Consider the following 11,132-nt stretch of genomic DNA (forward strand, 5'->3'; position numbering starts at 1 on the left):
CCCCGCCTTCCCCTCCGCCTTCCCCCCGCCGCTGCCCCGTGTGGGGAGAGGGGAAGGGCGCCGGGGCCGGAGGTGGAGGAGGAGGAGGGGAGCGGCCGCGCCATGAACTACCAGCAGCAGCTGGCCAACTCGGCAGCCATCCGGGCCGAGATCCAACGCTTCGAGTCGGTGCACCCCAACATCTACTCCATCTACGAGCTGCTGGAGCGGGTGGAGGAGCCGGTGCTGCAGAACCAGATCCGCGAGCATGTCATCGCCATCGAAGGTGAGTCCCGAGTGTGTGTTTGTGTATGTGTTTGTGTGTTGTGTGTGTGTTGCCCCCCCGTTTCCCCCTTCCCGCAAAGCCCCTGTGTGTGTGGGGGGGCACTGGAGGGCTCACTTGGAAGTGGGTGTCTGCGCCCTCCTGGCTGCCTCCCCTTCCCCCCTTCCCACCACCGTGGCAGGCTTTTTTTGGGGTGTATTTATGTCCCCCTTGGTCCCCCACACTGCATACCCCCCGGTGCGGGTTTCCCCGTGCGGGAAAGGGGAATGAATTTGTCGGGAGCGCGGCCGGAGAAGTTGTTTTTGCGACTTATTCGGGCTGGGTGAAGGTGGTGGTGGTGATGGTGGGGTGACGATGCTGCGGTGTGGTTGGAGAAAATGAGATTATTTTCTTGTTGTTGTTATTGTTGTTCTTAGGCGCTCCCTGCAGTTTCTGACATTTAAAGTGTATGGGTTCTTGCTTTAGTTGGCATTACGTGGGTGAAGGAGAGGGACACAGCCGGGTTAGGGAGCGGTGTAGTCTGGCTGTGCAGAGGGGTTTAAAAACAGGTTGGAAGGCAAGATGGAGATAACAGCTTTCTAAGCTCGGATTTATACGCCTCTGTCCCCGAAGGAGCACTGCAGTGACTCTAAATTACTCAGGATGTGCAAAATAGGGAAAATTTGTCAGCGTTGGGAACGCTGCAGGTATTTTTTTTTCTTAGCTGTCACTGGAGTCGAAAAGAGCCAACAGCGTTGTATTTCAAGAAGAAATTTTCGAGTTATTTTTCGTAACTTTCTAAGCTTTGCGTTGTGGGCTTTTTTGCAATTGAAATGGTCTGCCACTATTTTGGAAGGGGTTCGAGGCGGCAGAGTATGAGATACAGCAGCTGAAATAGAGAGCTGCTTAAAACCATCTTGTGTTGTTGGCCTATCCTGTCCTTAAATTATATGTAATAAAAACGTCCTGCTGGGAAAGCTGCTAGTGAGATTGTTATTTGAAAGGCTGCTTTATTTGTCTGACTCCTGAGCAATGCAGCTTGAATAGACAGATGTAATATTTAATACTGTTAACATTTTATGGGTTGGGGGGGCAAAAACCCCCTCTTTAAGTGTCTTGCGTAGCGAGACACTGAGATTGACAGTGCCTGTCACTTATTAAAGAAAACACAGTCCCCAGCTAAATCTCTGCCTCCGACTGAGTATGTGGTAGAGTTTTGTGCATATTCTGTGTTGTATTAGTCACTTTATTGAAATGATGGTGTGTGGTTCAGCTTCTTGGAGTCTGGGTTGTCCCCTGGGAGTCCTTACCCTTTGCTCTCCTCTTTCACTGAAGAGATGGAAACTTATTAGTGTATATTGTGGGGAGGATATGGCACAGGCACTGCTGTTCCTTTCTCAGTGCTACTGGTGTTTGGATTTCTTCAGGATAGACGATGGCTTCAGCAGAAGGTTTTTTGTTTTAATTTTTTTTTTTTAAGTGGTAATTAATACATGTTTATGTGGTATAAATGTGTTTCTTGAATAAGATGCTTGGGATATAGTGATACAGCCAAGTTTGTGTTGAAGTGGGAGGAGGATGCGAAGCACAGTATGTCATTATCCTCATAGCATGTGACTTGTGTTAGTCTTTTCGTGTATTGATAATTTGTGTTGCCTGACTGTAGCTCAGTTCATTTGTCAGTCACGAAGACTTTAAAATGAAAATAGCAGCCTGCAAATGTGTTTCAAAAGCGGAGCCGATGAGTAAAATTTTCATAGACAATTTGCTGTCTAACTTAGAGTGGACACTGAGTCATGAAACGAGTAGATCTGATTCATGGGAAAGATTTATCTAGAAAAAGTGTGTATTTTAAGTCTTTTCTGTTCTGAGGGCTCTGCAGCTAACTCCTGAATAATAAAAATGACATCTATTTTAAAAAATAACATCTCGCTCCTTTAGGTTACAACTCTGCCGGGTTTTGTTTTTGGTAAACCTCCTTTACCTAACTATTTCCCACTGATGCCAGCTTTTAAATCTATGTGGTAATGCCATATTGCATGTAGAACTTAGAAGTAGTAATTTGTTTTGTGGCTGTTACAATCTAGTTTCGCTGCAAAGAGTTCAGTGTTATAATGGAACTCCCCAAATCACAAAACCTTTTTGAGTTCAAATTACTCAGCTTTTTCACTGGCAGTAAGGAATCGCGGTGTGGTTGGCGTGTGGCTGGCATGGGAATGTACTAAGTAACTCTGCTGAAATGGTTCCTTCCAGCAGAAGGAGACCTGTACCCTGTAAAAGAAAATAATATAATCTCATTAGTCAGGGCTGCTTTAAACCGTAACTCCAACCAACTTACCTGCTCAAGAGAAGTTTGACAGATGTGGAGGAGAACGTAGTTGGAACCTAAAGTGATTTGAGACTTATTTCAGGGGAGATGCTATTACTTATTCTCACAATTTTCAATATAGAGTGGCACTACCTTCCTAACGCTTTGGCCTTTATTGGCAATGTAAACCTTTCTTTGTAGGTTCTGAGTTCTATTATAGGAGTGTCTGGACACACCTGCTGTACCATGATTGTTGAAATAATGTGAAAATAAAACTTGAACACAGTTCTTTGTATTCAAGTATATGAGTTGTATCTAATCCGAAGAGAGCAACTGCTAAACATTCCTAAATTGGGTCCTAAATTGACACATTGATACTTTTTGCACACATTTCTTTCCTTGTATTATTCAAAGTTAGATGTGATACTGGGTAAACCAAGTCTGTGTGGTACTGGTTCATCAGTTTTTCCTCACTGGATAAAAATGCTAAAAAAAGGATTACTTGCAGGTTCTTGCATTTCACAGAGTTGCAAAGTCAACAGTTTAAAAGCAAGCACTTTCATTCTATTTTCTTTGTATGAAACTCACACTAAGTAGCCAAACAAGACTAGATGATGACAGTTAGCTGTTAACTGTGTAGTAAAAATTGTCTTAATGTGTTCATAGTTCATGAGCTTAGTTCTACCAGTAGTTGCATCAGTACTTGATTAGTATTAAACAGTTCTTATATCAAGTAGGTTTTCCACTTAGGAACGGGGAGAAGAAAACATGAATTGACTTCAGCAGTCTTTAAATTGCTGGAAACATCTTGGGGTTTCAAGGTATCAAGGTTTCAAGGTCCGAAGGTGTGCATGTAGATAAGTAAGGGTAGGTAATAGCTGCATGTGTCCGCTCCAGTTTCTATCATTGAGGCTGAGACTAGCTTCATATTCTTACAAAACTTGAAGAATGATGCAAAACCAGGGAAAGAAAGTTAAGCAGTCTGAAAATTTAGTTTCTGATCCTTCATGAAGGGATTTTAAAACAGTTTAACAGTGTCAGTGTCTTCTTGGCTGATAGTCTATAAAAACACTTTTGCTAATATACTTACTACTAGCAGATGCTAATGCAGCAGGCGTTGAGCATCTGAAATAGTTTGCTGTCCTTTTACACAGTGGCAAGCCCATCAAAACAGATTCTACTTCATTAAGGGGTTTGAGCGTATTTTCCTAATACGCAGAAGGTGGGGAGTATCTTGAGTCCTCTACTAGTAAAACAAAATATTTATGATGAAGCTTAAGATACTGGCTTCAGTGTACCTTGTGAGTCATTTGAAAATCTTCCTTGTGGTCTGTGCTTTTTAAAAAATTATTATTTCCCTCTCTAAATAGGAAATCTGATTTAAAATTTATTTTTTTTTTTATATACGGGGAGGTTGTTGCTTTATTTCTTATGGATGCTGTACCGCACACTAGTCTGTTACGAATTGCTGATCACCTCCCGAGTCCTCCTCCCCACACTGTTCCTGACACAGGCCAGGATGCTGTTGGCCTTCTTGGCCACCTGGGCACACTGCTGGCTCCTGTTCAGCCCACAGTCCACCAACACCCCCAGGTCCTTTTCTGCCAGGCAGCTCCAGCCACTCTGCCCCCAGCCTGGAGCGCTGCAGGGGGTTGGTGGGACCCAAGGGCAAAGAATTATATCAAGCTGCAAGTTGGAAACAGCAATAGTCACTCTGAAAACTGTTTGAATACCAGTCACTCCTGTTACTTAGCTATGTTGTTGAAATAGACTTAGGAGAACCAGCATCTGGGGACCTCTATGCAAGTAAATAATTAAGTCAGGCTCTTGAGGGAGTGGAATTTGGGTACATGTTGTATTATTTCAATAGGTAAAAAGAATGATGATATAGTTCAGATTTTTAGGCATAAATGACCAAAGCTGAATAAACCCAAGTATTGCATATGACAATTACATCTTGAAACATTAATGGCAATCACCGTATTCAAGCTTTTGTGATCATTCTGCATTTTTGAGCTGTGGATCAAACTATGATTTGGAATGATAAAGTTGATTCTCCAGAGAGCCTCCTTGTTTCTGGGAGCAGGGGCGTGCTTTCTACAGAGAGTGATGAGAATGTGCTTTTTTTTGTTTGTTTGTTTGTTTGCTGCGGGAATAAATTTGTGTGATTCAGGTGCAGGGAATCTGAACACATTATCTCTACCTAGTGTATGAGTGCATTTGGTAAATCCTGCACTTGTGTATACACAATATGTATTGACTTGGGTACCCATCACCGCTTTGAAGAGCCAGTGCAATGCGTTTGGAACTGGTTTCTTCCTGCCTTTTTCTGCTGGTTGTGCACGTGTGACACTGTGTACCAAATTGGGCGTTAACCTGGCTAAAAGGTACCATTTTTTCAGCTGTGATTCTGTCTTGCTCTCTGCAGACCTCCAGAGTGGACAAACTGATGAAATGCAGTGTGCATTTTGTGCTTTTGGTGGGTAGTTTCAAAATGGAAAGATATTTCTTTTTAACGTGGAAGATAATAGAGTTTATATGAGTAACGGAGAAAATTCAGATGCTTTACTTGCGTTGTGAGCTAAAAGTTTGGTTTGATAGTTGTGTCTTAAAGTTACTGGAATGTCGTATTCAAAATCAAAGTGGCTGTGCTTTCTGGCTTTAAGTTGTATGCATTTTTATTTTTATATATATAGTTATATTTATATGTGCATTAAGTTATATGCCATTCTTAGCAAAAGCTGCATGATTAAATCTTGGATGCTATTGACTGAGTGCATAAAAGTTACAAATTGAGAGGAAAGCCTTAAACCATTAACTTCTGAGGATAACTTTATATTTTTTTCCTGTGGCAAAGAAGGAGACATGCTGTGGATCAACTGATGTTGTTGGAACAAATGTGTTGTGAGGCTTTAGGTTTTTCAGGGAGTGTGCCAGGCTTGTCCTGCCGTTTGCTTTGGGGGATTAGTTTAAAGCAGCGTGCAGTAATGCTGAAAGAAGAGTTCATGCTGCTGTGTATACAGACCACTGTTTTTATTTCGATTTAAATTGGCAAATGAGTCTTACTCCCTGAGAAGAAGGGGCACTCAGCAATGCAGCAGATTAGACATTTAATTGGCTTTGGCTGATCTCAGGCTCTTGGGAAGAGGAAACACACCTTGTAAAGTTGGTTGCAATGTTTGTGTTCTGCACTGTACTTTGCGAAGGCCAAAGTGGCAATTGCTGTTTCCTGAAGGTAACAGAGGTCCTCCAGCTAAGTGTGTTCACAAGATTTATGTTGTAATAAGGTTTATTATCTGACGAGGTATCTGTAGTCTTTGTCTTAACTTTACCACTCCAGGACGGTGGTTTGAATCTTGGACCACATGGTGAAAAATGATGTGGGAATACGGTGTATTTCATTAAGTGCGAATATGAAGGGATGCAGTTACAAACATACTGCAGTAGGACAGTTATAAGTGAAATTAAAAACCCTGCCTCTTTGAGAGAATGATGGAGATTGGGAATAGTGCAAGCAGATGAAGAACTTCTCCTCAGACCTGAAGAATACTCCATTCTGTACTGCCTCACTGCTGGGGAGTTGGTTTTGTCCTTACCTATAAGTAAGGTAAATGGCAGTGTTGGTGTTTTTGGCAAATCTTTGAAGAAAAGATAATGTAAGTTCCAAAAAATCTTAGTAGCTGAAACGGAGAACTCGGTTGCATCTCAACTGTGTAATCTTCTGCTGACAGTGCATTTCAAACATCTGTTTCTGCAATTGTGAGCTTTTATGTTAAGGGTATTCTTGCTGACCTTCTTAGGCATAGCTTTACATCATTTGTGGAAAACATCTAAAATCTACTTAGTAATCTACAGTGGATAAGTTCCCCCAGTCTGAAAGTATTGCATTAAATAGTTTTCATAATCTTAATGCCTGTGGGGATAAAAAATTTGTTTTAAGCAATATTAAATTTTATCTTTGACTACCTGTTTACAGTGGATAAGTTCCCCTAGTCTGAAAGTATTGCATTAAATAGTTTTGATAATCTTAATGCCTGTGGGGATAAAAAAATTTGTTTTATGCAATATTAAATTTTATCTTTGACTACCTGTAAGCGCTGTTAGTATTTCAGGTCACCTATACAGAGGGAGAACTGTGGTTAAACTTCTCTTTTTTATTTTTCACTTGTCCTCTTACCATGAAACCTCCCTTGTTGGTAAGGAGTCCGTTGTGGGCAGCTGGCAATTCCAAAGCCCTCTGGAAGGGTTTCATGCCTTTTTAAAAATTTTTTATTTTTTAAAAAAAGTGGATGGAAGCAGATGTGTTAGTTAACCAGTATGTGCATATTCAACCTCATTAATGCCATATCAGGATTCTGACTAATATCATATTTGGAGCCTGTATAATAATACAAATGAAAGGGTGTTAAGAGGGCAGTGCATTTCAAACCCAGTGAATGGCTTGTTGTTTTCATTTTTATTTTCCTGTTGATTAAATAAGCTTCATTTAACCACTTAAGGAAGCAAGTACCGAAAATACAGGGTTGATGTGTATGAGATGTGTAATTTCAGTGTTTTGTTTAGTAGCTTTATTTGTTTACATAGTTGGATTATGAATGTAAACCTAATGATTAGACAGCCCTTTTGTTTGTTAATTTCCTCCTCTGTACTTCAGAAGAATACAGGCAAGCAAAGTGACTCTTAGGAGTACTGGAATTGAATCTATAGCTTTAGCTGTATTGCTTTATATTTGTATGTATTATGAGAAACTTCAGATGCAAATTTTTCATCTTTTAAAAATTTTTTTTCATCATTTTGAAGGGATTATAGGACTGTTTACAGCCCATCAAATCAATGGTTGACACAGTTGAACTTGAAGCCTTGTGAGGGTGTTCTCTCCCCGCGCCAACCTGATCTTTATCTCCTGAAACTCTGCCCAAGAGATAACCGCCCCTGGGGGTCATCATGGATGGGTCTGGTCAGGATGGCTGCATCCCTTTCAAAAGTGGGTTGTGGGAGACCACCACAATAGCTGGGGGCTAACTGGATCAGTACACCCACCTAACCACTATAGGGTACTGCCGTTGATGTGTACACCTGACTGTGAGTCAATCATCTTACCTGTATAGATAGTGAACAGCCCAAGAGCCCTTGGAGCTCCGGGTACTGCCTTTGGTGTGTACACCTGACTGTGAGTCAATCGTCTTGCCTGTACAGATAGCGAACAGCCCAAGAGCTGTTGGAGCTCTCCTGGATGGCAGCGGGCTGCATGCCAGGATCTCCCCTTGAGTAGGGACACCTCTAAAGGTTACTCCTCAAGGCTGAGAGATTACTTGCTGCATCAGACCTTCGATAAGTGACTAATAGGATGCTAAACTTTGAAGCTTCACTAAGATTACGTCTCAGATTTATTGTGCACATAGAATTATTTAGACATAAACCATTGCCCAAGTCTGGGACTTGGATCCAGCTGCATCTAAACTGTTCTCTGAGAAGGAATCCAGAAAACAAGGGGGACCTTTCTGAACCTCATGACTCAATGGGAAGGTCTCCCTGGCAGATTCGTGTCATGATGTCCTCTGTGCAGGTTACACATGTAACCTAGTGTACCTTACCATAGAATTTGTCACATTCATTATCAAACTCTGTTAAATCTCTGCTTTATATCAATAAATGTATGGCTGATTGAGAGGGTCCAGCAGAGGGCTACAAAGACGATGAGGGGCCTGGAGCATCTCACAAGGAGAGGCTAAGAGACTCGTGTCTCTTTAGTCTAGAGAAGAGAAGGCTGAGGGGGGATCTAATCAATATGTATAAATACTTAAAGGGAGGGTGTCCAGAGGACAAAAGAATGGGGTCGGTCTTTTTTCCGTGGTGCCCAGGGACAGGACAAGAGGAAATGGGTGCAAACTTGAATAGAAGAAGTTCCACCTCAACATAAGGAGGAACTTCTTTGCTGTGAGGGTGACAGAGCCCTGGCAGAGGCTGCCCAGGGAGGTGGTGGAGTCTCCTTCTCTGGAGACATTCAAACCCCACCTGGACGTGTTCCTGTGGGACCTGCTCTGGGTGGCCCTGCTTTGGCAGGGGGTTGGACTAGATGATCTCCAGAGAGAGATCCAACCCCATACCATTCTGTGATTCTCTTGTGTGAGTGAAGTGCATCACTCCATCTGCAACAAACCTGTAGGAAAATCCACTTTGACTTGAGCTTGGTAGCGTTATGTTATCTATTAAAGTTAAGTTGTGGATGAAGTTCTTCCTGTTTGTAAATTCATGCCACTATATCTGTGCTTTGCAACTGTAATTTTCAGTAACATAACCAGGAGGAGGACACAGCAACTTTTGCAGGATTTTGTAGCACCCTCTGCTTTTACTTCTACCTTTACTTTCTTCTATCCTTTGCTCTTGGTGCTTCGTTAAACAGATACAGTAGTACATGAATGTGTGATTACCATTATCTCACTAATTCAGCTTCCCATACTTAGGAGAGCAGCCGGGAAGCCTGTCTTTTAGGTATCACAGCAACTGTGTTCTCTAGAGGAAATATGCTAAAAGCATGGCACTCTGGGTGCCCAGACAGCAGTCATTTAATTGTATGCCACTTTGCAAGTGCTTGTATATCTGAGTTAACTAGTTGTGAACCAAAAGGAAGGCTTTTTGCCTCGTTTGGTCGGTAACCCAAGAAAGGTGTCTCAGGACCTTAGATAAGGAGGTGGCTGGTATATGAATTTTTACAATGGAAAGCGAGTGTAGCAGGAAGACGTATTAGATGTTAGACTTCAGCTGCATATCTGAATACACCTACTTTGCATTTTCATGTTGTTTTTTTTATGGACTGTTTCATTATTGAAAGAAAGCTTGTACACAGAATGGTAGTGCTTAGGGTAACCGCAGCATGGCACTGGACAGCAGATGTCATTTCCCACTAATGGCACATAAAAGTAGTTGCATTTGAATGCAGGATCACCTGTTTTCTAATCAGAGTCTGATACAAATGAACTCAGTGATCTTAAGATACCGAAATGGCTGGTTGGCACAGGAATAAAATCATTAATATGCCTCTGTATTCGCTGCCATCGGAGCCTGTTCCTCTCCACGGACTGGTTAGGTGGAGTGTGAGCCTTAAGGCCTGCAATAGTTAGCCAGCATCTCCAATCAAAACTGCACTGCCTCGGGGCTGGTGTCATAAAGTTTATGAACAGGCTGTTGTAACACACTAATGCAATGAAGAGAAGCAGAAAGCCAAGTTGTAGGAACCTACAGCACTTCTTGTTGTGAACTTGGCCTGCTGAATTGCCTGCATTGCTTTCAAAACGTCAAAGTCCCCGTGCAGGATGCAAAGGTCTCTTGAAAACTAAGCCTTTAGTTGGAAGAGTATGAAAAGCTGACATTAGATAGTAATAGAAGTGACATTGCATTCTTATATTTGAATGTTGTCGTCTCTTCTTTTGTAAGCCTCATGCAAAGGTAGGAGTTAGGCTTTAGCGACTTAAATGTTTCATGCTATGTAAAGATTAAATAATAACTGATACTTCTGCCATAGTATTCTGGTCTGGTCATTGTGCTTGTCGTGATCACCTGTAGATTTGGTAGACTTTTATGTTTGGGCAAAGAAAAAATGGAAAGAACGTGACAAATTGGCCCTGATAAGAAATAGGGAAAAGTCAGAGATTGGAGCTGTGCATGATTGCTACAGCTTCATATCTGCTGTTCCAGCTACTCTTGGAGGCATATTATAAAAGAGGTGTCAGGCTCTTCAGCAAAAGACAGGCTATGTATCTCATATTTGGATAATTTCACTGTTTAGCACTAAAACTAGCCTGACAGCTTGGAAAATGTTAATAGATATGGGCATTTGATAGTGAGAATTCAGATAAAGCAGTACAAACATTTTTGTTATTAATTACAACTATCTCTGTTTCTGGCTAAAAGGTGTTAGTACTGGTTGTATTGCCAAGGGTACAAGTGTCAACTGTCAAAACTAATAAATAATGACAGTGAAGGAAAATAACGTTCCTTTGCTTTTATGAACATAAAATCAGTGATGTAGTAGAGTTTAAAAATGCTTCTGTAGTAAAGCTTTTCTAGTAATTTCAATACACCCTAAAGTCTTGATAGAATTATTTTCTTTTTTGGTACTGAGAATAAAACTGAGTAATAGTTTTCCTTCAAAATACATTGCTCCTAGAAAACTTGTTTTAGACTGCTGTTCGAGGTTGGGATTGAAAGACTTCTGTGGGTTTTTAGGCAAGCTTCTGACCTCTCTGCCCAGGATGGTGACAGTGACAGGTAGCTGCTTTGCATTGTATCAAATTGCAAAAAAATGAGAATACTAGTGCTACTGGTACACTCTGACTACAAAGAAAATTTATAGCTGCAGCCTTATGCTGTGTGGCAGTTTCCTGTACTCATTTACCACTTCTCTGTGGCAATTCTGTTACTTAAACATGAATCTGTAAGTTCACCCTTGGAGTTGGGTAAATGAAAGCAGGAAGGAACAGAAAGAAGCGGTGGAGAACTATTCCTGTACCCTGTGGCAACTCATCTGTTTAGTCCCATTTCATTACTTTTCTCATGCAAAGTAAGATTCTAATTTTAACCTGC

This window comes from Calidris pugnax, unplaced genomic scaffold (assembly GCF_001431845.1).
Source record: "Calidris pugnax isolate Ruff unplaced genomic scaffold, ASM143184v1 scaffold90, whole genome shotgun sequence".
In the NCBI taxonomy this organism is placed as follows: domain Eukaryota; kingdom Metazoa; phylum Chordata; class Aves; order Charadriiformes; family Scolopacidae; genus Calidris; species Calidris pugnax.